A 9,028-nucleotide genomic window follows, 5' to 3' on the forward strand; every position below is an offset into this window, starting at 1 on the left:
TAGTAGAGACGGGGTTTCACCATGTTGACCAGGATGGTCTCGATCTCTTGACCTCGTGATCCACCCGCCTCGGCCTCCCAAAGTGCTGGGATTACAGGCTTGAGCCACCGCGCCCGGCTGAGAAAATACATTTCTATTGTTTCAAGCCATGAACTTTGTGGCAATCTGTTTAAGCAGTGTTAGTAAACTAATACAGCTATGGTGGAAGTATAGTGTAACCGGCACTCCACTCTGGAAAACAGCTTGATGTTATCAGTGGGGTTGAACCACATACCCTCCAACCCAGCAATTCTACTCCTAGCCATACAACCTAGCAAAACTCTATCCCATGGAAAACCAGAAAGTGTTCACGGCATCACTTGAACAGCGAAGGCCAAGAAATAACTCCAATGGCCATTAAGAGCTGAAAAAATAAACTGTCATATGCTCACATAAATGGAATACAACCCACTACTCCAGTGATGGGTACACAAAAAGCACAAACTCCACCACTGCGCAATATGCGCAATATATCCATGTACCCCTGAATCTATAAAAACTTTTAAAAAAACACGCAAACAAGTACAACCCAAGTTTCCAAACAGGTGACTCTTGGGAGCATAATGAAAAAAAGAACAAGTCATAGAAAAATGCCTTCACTATGATTACATTCATATAAAGATCAAAACAGGCTCATGTAAACATCATGCTGTTTACAGTTAAATAGATATATAGCAAAACTATAAAGCAAATGAATGAATGCCAAAAAAATCAGAAGCTTAGTCTCTGAAGGGAAGAGAGGGGGAGTCCATCCGACAGGAACAAGGTACTAGTATAATCTAATTTTTTTTAGCAAGGTGCAAGGTACACAGGTATTCATTTTATTGTACACATGGTATACAGACATTATCTGGCTGCTATTTAGTTTTATAAAAATCAAATCAGGCCAGGTGCTATGGCTTCCACCTGTAATTCCAGCACTTTGGGAGGCCAAGGATCCTAGCACTTTGAGATCACTTGAGGTAAGGAGTTCGAGATCAGCCTGGCCAAAACGGTAAAACCCCATGTCTACTAAAAATACAGAGAAATTAGCCAGGCGTGGTGGTGCATGCCTGTAATCCCAGCTACTCAGGAGGCTAAGGCAGGAGAAATCACTTGAACCCGGGAGGCAGAGGTTGCAGTGAGCTGAGATTACGCCACTGCACTCCAGCCTGGGCAACAGAGCAAGACCGTGTCTTAAAAAAAAAAAAAAAGCCTTGATAAATTGAACTCAGCAAAATTAAAACCTTTAGCGCTTCCCAAAGACATTATTAAGAAAATGAAAAGACAAGCAACAGACTACAAGGAAATATTTGCAAAACACATGTCTGATAAAGGGCTTATATTAAAACATGCAAAGAACCCCTGTACCTTCATAAGACAAAACGACTGAGCCAAAAATATGCAAAACTTTTCAATAAACACGTAACTTAAGGAGATACACAAATGGTTAATCAGCACACGAAAAGATGTTCAACATCACAAGTCATTAGGAAATACAAATCAAACCACACTGAGACTTCAGCCACTTCACAGCCAGACAGACAATAACAAGTGTTGCCGAGGACCGAGGAACCAAGAGCGTCCATACATACGCTGCAATGGCAACATAAAGTGGGGCTGCCATTTTGGAAACGAGCTTTATAGTTTCTCAAAGAGTCAAACATCAATTTACCATGTGACCCAACAGTTTCAACTCTTAAGTACCCACTCAAGAGAAACAAAAAAATTTACTCATACAAAGATTTGCACACAAATGTTCTCAGCAGCACTGTTCATAATAGACAAAAATGGGAACCAACCCAGATGTCCATCAACTGGTAAATGGGCAGGCAAAATGTGATCTATCCTTTTTTTTTTTTTTTTTAATGTACTGACTTCCTTTAAGTGTTATCTAATAAAAGTTCCACACAGTATTTAACTGTCTTAATTCATCTAGGATAGCGGGGGTCAACAGAACTGCTGGGTTCCACAGGAAGTTGAGGGGCCGGAGACCCCCAACACTAAATATCTTCATTTCTTTAGCAGGGAGAAAGCTGGAAATTACAAGATGATTCAAAGGAGAAATGGGCTTCAGTGGTTAACTTTCAGAAAATTATAAACCCGTATTTGGGAATAAAAAGAAGTGAAGCACTGATGCATGTTACAACGTGAACAAACTGCAAAAACAAGACACTAAGAGAAGCCAGACACAAAAGACCACACACTGTTTAGCTCCATTGATAGGAAGTGTCCAGAAAAAACAAACCTATAGAGATAGAAAGTAGATGATTAGTAGCTGCCTGGGGCTAGAGGTGGGATCTGCAAATATGCCCAAAACATATTTTTTTTTAAAGTCAGAATCTTGCTCTGTTGCCCAGGCTGGAGTGCAGTGGCATGATTACGGGTCACTGTAGGCTCTGCCTCCAGGGCTCACTCAAGCAATTCTCGAGCCTCAGTCTTCTAAGTAGCTGGGATTACAGGTGTGTGCCATCACATCCAGCTAATTTTTGCATTTTAGTAGAAACCAGGTTTCGCCATGTTGGGCAGGGTGGTCTCGAACTCCTGGCCTCAAGTGATCCACCTGCCTTAGCCTCCCAAATTGCTGGGATTAAAGGTGTGAGCCCCCCGTGCCCAGCCTGCCCAAAGGATCTTACTGGGATGATGGAAATATCCTCAAATTGATTTATAGTGATGTTTGCACAACTTGGTAAATTTACTATAACATTGAGTTAAATAATTAAAATGGGTAAATTAAGATAATAGGTCTTAAACTAGGCCTCAATAAAGTTACAGATTTTCTGCAGGGGCGGGTTCAGAGTACCTTGTGTTGTTACTCCTGTACTGTCTGGGACCCCCAGCATCCTTGAGAGGTAGGTGCTTTCATCCTCATCTTACAGATGGGGGCAAGCTCCGGAAGGGCCATGGCTGACCCCAACCATGCCTTGTGCCCCTTCTTCCACAATGATTGACCCCCCCCGACCCCTCCCCCGTCAGGCTGTGACTCTCTTCTGGGCCTTGGACATACTTGGTTGCCTCTACCTTTGTTAACTCAGTGGGGTTCTTCGTTTAAGTCAAATATTTACTGGCACTCAAAAGAGATACAAGTGGGATTCAATCAATTCAAACAATTTGAAAATGGTGTTACTGACTCCTTGTTTGACTTCCCTTAAACTCATGTGACCTATACTGTATTTTCACCATTTAAGCCCAGAAAAGCCACATGAGGTAATATTCAAGAGGAGGGTATTGTGCAAGGCTTCTAGGAAACACACGCAGAGCCCTCTGAATGATGAACAGAGACTGTGACTTGGCTGGTTTCATAGCTTGTGCTGGGAGTTCCACTGGTCTTCCTAATGACTCCTGTGATTTACCAATAGGGCCACTGTCCCCACACTGTCTGCTTGCACTGCCTCTAGCTTAGCCAGCTGTAAGCTAAATAAAGACAAGCCGAACAAGGTCTAAATACAATCGGCATGCCCCATGCGTGTCACGGTTGTCATGAAGGGTCCGCTCTCTAGCCAGCGCTGCTCAGCTGCCAAGTACACATATACAATCACTTCCTGACACACAGCTGAGCAACTAGGCTGGGGTTTTGCAGCGTGCCTTGCTGAGCCCACCGCCAACCCCAGAGAAAGAATCTGACAATGTAATTTGTTCAAATGTATACAGCACGTAATTGGAAGGCAGGAATTACACCCAGGTCTGTGCACATCTAGAGCCACACTCTTTCTAAGCTTCTATGCTGCCTCTGGTACTTACAAGCATGGCCCTGTGGCACAAATCAGCCCAAGCCCACATCCCATATGCTCGGGATTCCCCTGCACGGTCCCCTCTGTCCTCCCGCCTAATCCCTTCCCACCATGCCCTCTTTAAAAGCAGATTTCAGGCCAGACAGGGGTCTGTAATCTCAGCACTTTGGGAGGCTGAGGAAAGAGGATCGCTTGAGCCCAGGAGTTCGAGACCAGCCTGGGAAACAGCAAGACTTCATCTCTATAAAAAAAAATTTTTAACTAGCTGGGCATGGTGGCGTGCCTGTAGTCCCAGCTATTTGGAGGTGGAGGCCGGAGGATCCCTTGAGCCCAGGAGTTCGAGGCTGCAGTGAGCTATGATCACACCACTGTGTTCCAGCCTGAGTGACAGAGTAAGACCCTGTTGCTAAAAGAAATAACAATAAAAGCAGATTTCTTTCTTTCTTTTTTTTCTTTTTGGAGATAAGAGTCTTGCTCTGTTGCCCAGGCTGGAGTGCAGTGGCACAAACTCGGCTCATTGCAACCTCCACCTCCCAGGTTCAAGCAATTCTCCTGCCTCAGCCTCCTGAGTAGCTGGGATTATAGGCACCCACCACTATGCCCAGCTAGTTTTTTTATTTTTAGTAGAGATGGGGTTTCTCCATGTTGGCCAGGCTGGTCTCAAACTCCTGACCTCAGGTGATCCGCCCACCTTAGCCTCCCAAAGTAATGGGATTGATTACAGGCACAAGCTACCATGCTTAGCCACAGATTTCTTTTTTAAACATAAAAGTGACACTGTGCAATGACATGGATTAACCTCAAAGCACCATAAATTAGAGCTTGTTTGTCCGGACATGGTGGCTCACACCTGTAATCCCGGCACTTTGGAAGGCCAAGGTGGATGGATCCTGAGGTCAGGAGTTCAAGACCAGCCTGGCCAACACAGTGAAACCTCGTCTCTANTTTGGGAGGCCGAGGCGGGTGGATCACGAGGTCAAGAGATCAAGACCATCCTGGTCAACATGGTGAAACCCCGTCTCTACTAAAAAAAAAAAAATTAGCCGGGCATGGTGGTGGGCACCTGTAAGCCCAGCTATTCAGGAGGCTGAGGCAGGAGAATCACTTGAACCCAGGAGGTGGAGATTACAGTGAGTCGAGATCATATCACTGCACTCCAGGCTGGGCAACAAGAGTGAGACTCCATCTCAAAAAAAAAATTTTTTTTTAATAAATAAATAAAGAGCTTGTCAGAAGAGCAGACTGTGAGTCACCACCACCTCCTGCCTGCACCCCCGGCCACTCCCTCTCACCTCCATTGCTGCAGTCTGCCCAGGCGGCCTTGCCTTCAGCCCTGCCAGTCTCGATTTTGCCCCTTGGCCCACAAAACCTCAAATATTTACTATCTGGCCCTTTATAGGGAAAAAAGATTGCAGGCTCCAGTCTTGAGCTAGACAGCAATAGGAGGCTCTGAGTGTGGGAATAGAAAAGGGGCTTGCCAGGAGCACACAGAGTGAGGAGCTCCCTGCTCTTGTCATGTGACATAGGGCCTGTCCAACCCTTTATCTAGTTCTAAGGGAGAGTTTCTATGAAAGGGGAAGAAAGGGGAAGTTCCTGACTGGTCCTTCTCCTCCTAACACGCCTCACCATGCCCTCACCCTAGCTTACCGGTCTCTTTCTCCCTTGCTTTCTCATCCCTCTCTACCTGGGCCATGTGCTATCCTTGCATGCCCTGTGGCCACTTCCCTTTCCACCCAGGCCCTGCCTTTGCTCAGATGACCTACCCAGCTCCAAGTAGTCAGGAGTGTCCCTGAGTGAGAACTGGAAATCCCTTTCCCCTCACCAGGGACTGACTGACTTGAACATGAACATGTGACACAATTCTGGCCAGGCAGACATGGGACAAAGTCCACCCACAGCTCCAGGAAAAGATGCGCATTCTGATAAAGGGCAAGCCAAACAGACAAGACACACAGATGGCCTCTTTTTCTTCTTCAAGGTTTTGTTTGAATGTGGCACCTGGAGCTGCTGCAGCCATTTCGGGACTATGAGGAGAGTGTATTTGAGGGCGGTTCATCAAAACCATGATAACAGAGTAGAAAGATAAAAAGGGGCCAGGCAAGGAGGCTCATGCCTGTAATCCCAGCACTTTGGGAGCTGAGGTTATAGCAGGAGCGGCGGGGAAACAGATCTCTCGGACACCGAATACAGGAGGAAGGAGTTTATTCGGCCGGGAGCAAGGTGGCATAGTTGCCTAACAGCCAAGCTCTCCTAACAAAGGAAGGTTCCGTCTTTATATAGGCTTATACTTTAGATGTTACACGTGGAAGAATCTTAGGTTTATAACTTAACATATGAAAAGGGTCTCTGTTTACAGTCTCAGGAATTACATATGAAAAGGGTTTCGGTTTTCAGTCTTAGAAATTACATATGAAAAGGATTTCAGTTTACAGTCTTAGGAATTACATATGAAAAGGGTTTCTCTTTACAGTCTTAGGAATGAAAAGGAGAAGTTTACAGTCTTAGGAATGAAAAAGATAAGTTTCCAGTCTTAGGAATGAAAAGGGGAAGTTGGTCTGAGATGCCTGGGTCTCCCTCTTCAAGGTGAGTGGACTGCTTGAGGCCAGGAGTTCAAGACCAGCCTGGGCAACAGGGCAAAACCCTGTCTCTACTAAAAATACAAAAATTAGCTGGGCATGGTGGTGAGCTCCTGTAATCCCAGCTACTCAAGAGGCAGACGCATGAAAATTGATTGAACCTGGGAGGCGGAGGTTGCAATGGGCCAAGATCACACCACTGCACTCCAGCCTGGGTAAGAGTGAGATTCTGCCTCAAAAAAAAAAAAAAAAAAAGATGAAAAGGACCTGGGTTTGAGATAGCAAGGCTAAACTGCTTAATAAGCCACATCTAGAGTCTCCACACTCCCTCAGATTCAAACCACCAGGGAGGGCTCTGGTATGTGCACTTGAAGGCACCCAATGTGCTGGCCACGCCCCTCACTGTGATTTTTATATTCCCAGCTGATGCTCTTCCCTCCACACAGAAAGAGCTTCTGCAGAGATACCATTACCTTTCAAACCCACCCCAAACCTCTCCTCCACGAAGCTGCATTCCCATCCCTCTCCTGATGGAGCTCACCTACTCCTGGACCCAAACCCAGCACCTGGAGCTCCTGTAGGAACTGCTCATTCTCAGCCTCCAGTTCAGGTATTTGTGCACCTGCCCTAAAAGGCTGGGGGGCTCCTGACTGGAGGGCCCTGACTCCCCATTCTCCACAATCCTCCCCTATGCCCCTTGCAAACCATGGGCCTCAAGTGAAAAATGTTAAACTAAATGGACCAATGGGCCAAGTCTGCTTTACTGCCCAGAAAAATTCTGCTGTGTTTGCCATTTTCAGAATGCAATGTCAGCAACATTGATTCTGAGTAGCAGTCGTGACTGCTCAAAGACAAGGATGCATTCTGAGAGATGCTTCACAAGGTGAGACTGCCGTTCTGTGAACATCACAGAGTGTATTTACTCAACCCTAGATGGCCTCGCCCAGCGGTCCCCAACCTTTTTGGCACCAGCAACTGGTTTTGTGGAAGACAATTTTTCCATACACGGGGGTGAGGGGTGATGGTTTCAGGGTGAAACTAGATAATTGGGCATTAGAGTCTCACAAGGAATGCGCAACCTAGATTCCTCATATATGGAGTTTACAATAGGGTTCACGCTCCTGTTAGAATCTAAAGCCACCGATGACTGACAGGAGGCGGGGCTCAGGTGGTAATGCTGGCTGTCATGCTCAGGTGGTCATCCTAGGCCATAAACCTCTACTGCATGTTACCCTCATGAATACTGTAGACAACTGGAATACAACAGCAAGTATTTGTGTATCTAGACATAGGAAAAGTACAGTAAAAATATGCTACTATAATCTATGGGATCACTGTCATGTGTGTGGGCTGTCACTGGACGAACCTGTCATATGGCACATGACTGATTACAAATGACCTGCTTCCTTTGGCTGTGTAAGTTTTCTATGATAAACTTTAAATACACGTTAAATTTTTAATACAAAAAAGGAAACTATTTTAAAAGATAAAATAATGCCAAGAAACCCAAGCCACATGACTAGAGTAGTGATTATGAGCATGGGCTGTGGGGCACGGACTGCCTGGGTTCAAATCTCACCTCCACTCCTTACTAGCTGTGTGACCTTAGATAAGTTATCCAGCCTTTCTGTGTCCCAGCCCCACCTCCAAATCTAACAATGGAGATCGAATAGGACCTATCCTCTTGGGTTGTCTGAGGATTGAGATAATACACGCCCAGTGCTTGGACCTGAGCCCTGCACATAGGAAGCACTTAGTCAAGGGCAGCCTTCTTCCACCAGAACGTCAGCACTGCAGAGCAGGGGAAGAGACTTGCATCGCCAGCACCCTGAACAGCACCTGACTCACATGTGCTCAGCAGCAACAAGCCAGGTACCATTTCCAGTCACGTCTGCTCCTGGGCCACTTCCATCTGCCCAGCTTTTTTTTTTTTTGGCTCATTCTGGGATTGTACCACACTTCCCAGGTGCACCCCTCTGCCTATCCTGGGCCACCTTGCCAGCCCCTCCCCCAGGTCTGACTCTGTCACCTCTCTGGCACTCATGCTTGGCTGCTCCCTTCTCCTCGTCACCCACGCAACCCTCCCCTTGCCCCCCATCCCGCTCTTCCAGCTCTCCCTGATTGCCCCAGACTCCATTCTGATTCCATGACTTCCAAAGGGGCCCTCCTTGCTCACCCCATGCTCAGGACACAGGATGCAGAATGTCCTGCCCACATCACCTCCGACCCCCACCCCCCAAATCACACTTAATCCCAGCCCAAAATGGAAGACTGAGAAATCAATTTGGTCAAGACAAAGCAAGGCTTAATTAACAAGCATAATGCATAGGAAAGCAGTTGACAATGTTTAACTTGTACCTAGTGAGCCACTCTTCCCTAAACAGAGACTTGTGGTAAATGAATGTTGTGTTAATCCAAGGAAAATGTAAACCTCTAGGAAAATGTTAAGTTTAAAAATCTGCCTAGGGGGCCAGGCACGGTGGCTCACACCTGTAATCCCAGCACTCTGGGAGGCCAACGGGGGCAGATCACCTGAGGTCAGGAGTTCGAGACCAGCCTGGCCAACATGGTGAAACCCCGTCTCTGCTAAAAATACAAAAAGCTACGCCGGGCGCGGTGGCTCACGCCTGTAATCCCAGCACTTTGGGAGGCCGAGGCGGGTGGATCACGAGGTCAAGAGATCAAGACCATCCTGGTCAACAT

General features: G+C 46.5%; 1 protein-coding gene across 1 annotated transcript in view; it reads right to left on the reverse strand.

Annotated features, from left to right (window-relative positions):
• LGMN (legumain) overlaps positions 1-9,028 on the reverse strand; it is a 40,430-nt gene that overhangs the window by 19,100 nt on the left and 12,302 nt on the right. The gene's annotated exons all lie outside the window — the stretch shown is intronic.

The sequence above is a fragment of the Cebus imitator genome, unplaced genomic scaffold (assembly GCF_001604975.1).
Source record: "Cebus imitator isolate Cc_AM_T3 unplaced genomic scaffold, Cebus_imitator-1.0 Scaffold193, whole genome shotgun sequence".
Classification (NCBI taxonomy): Eukaryota; Metazoa; Chordata; class Mammalia; order Primates; family Cebidae; genus Cebus; species Cebus imitator.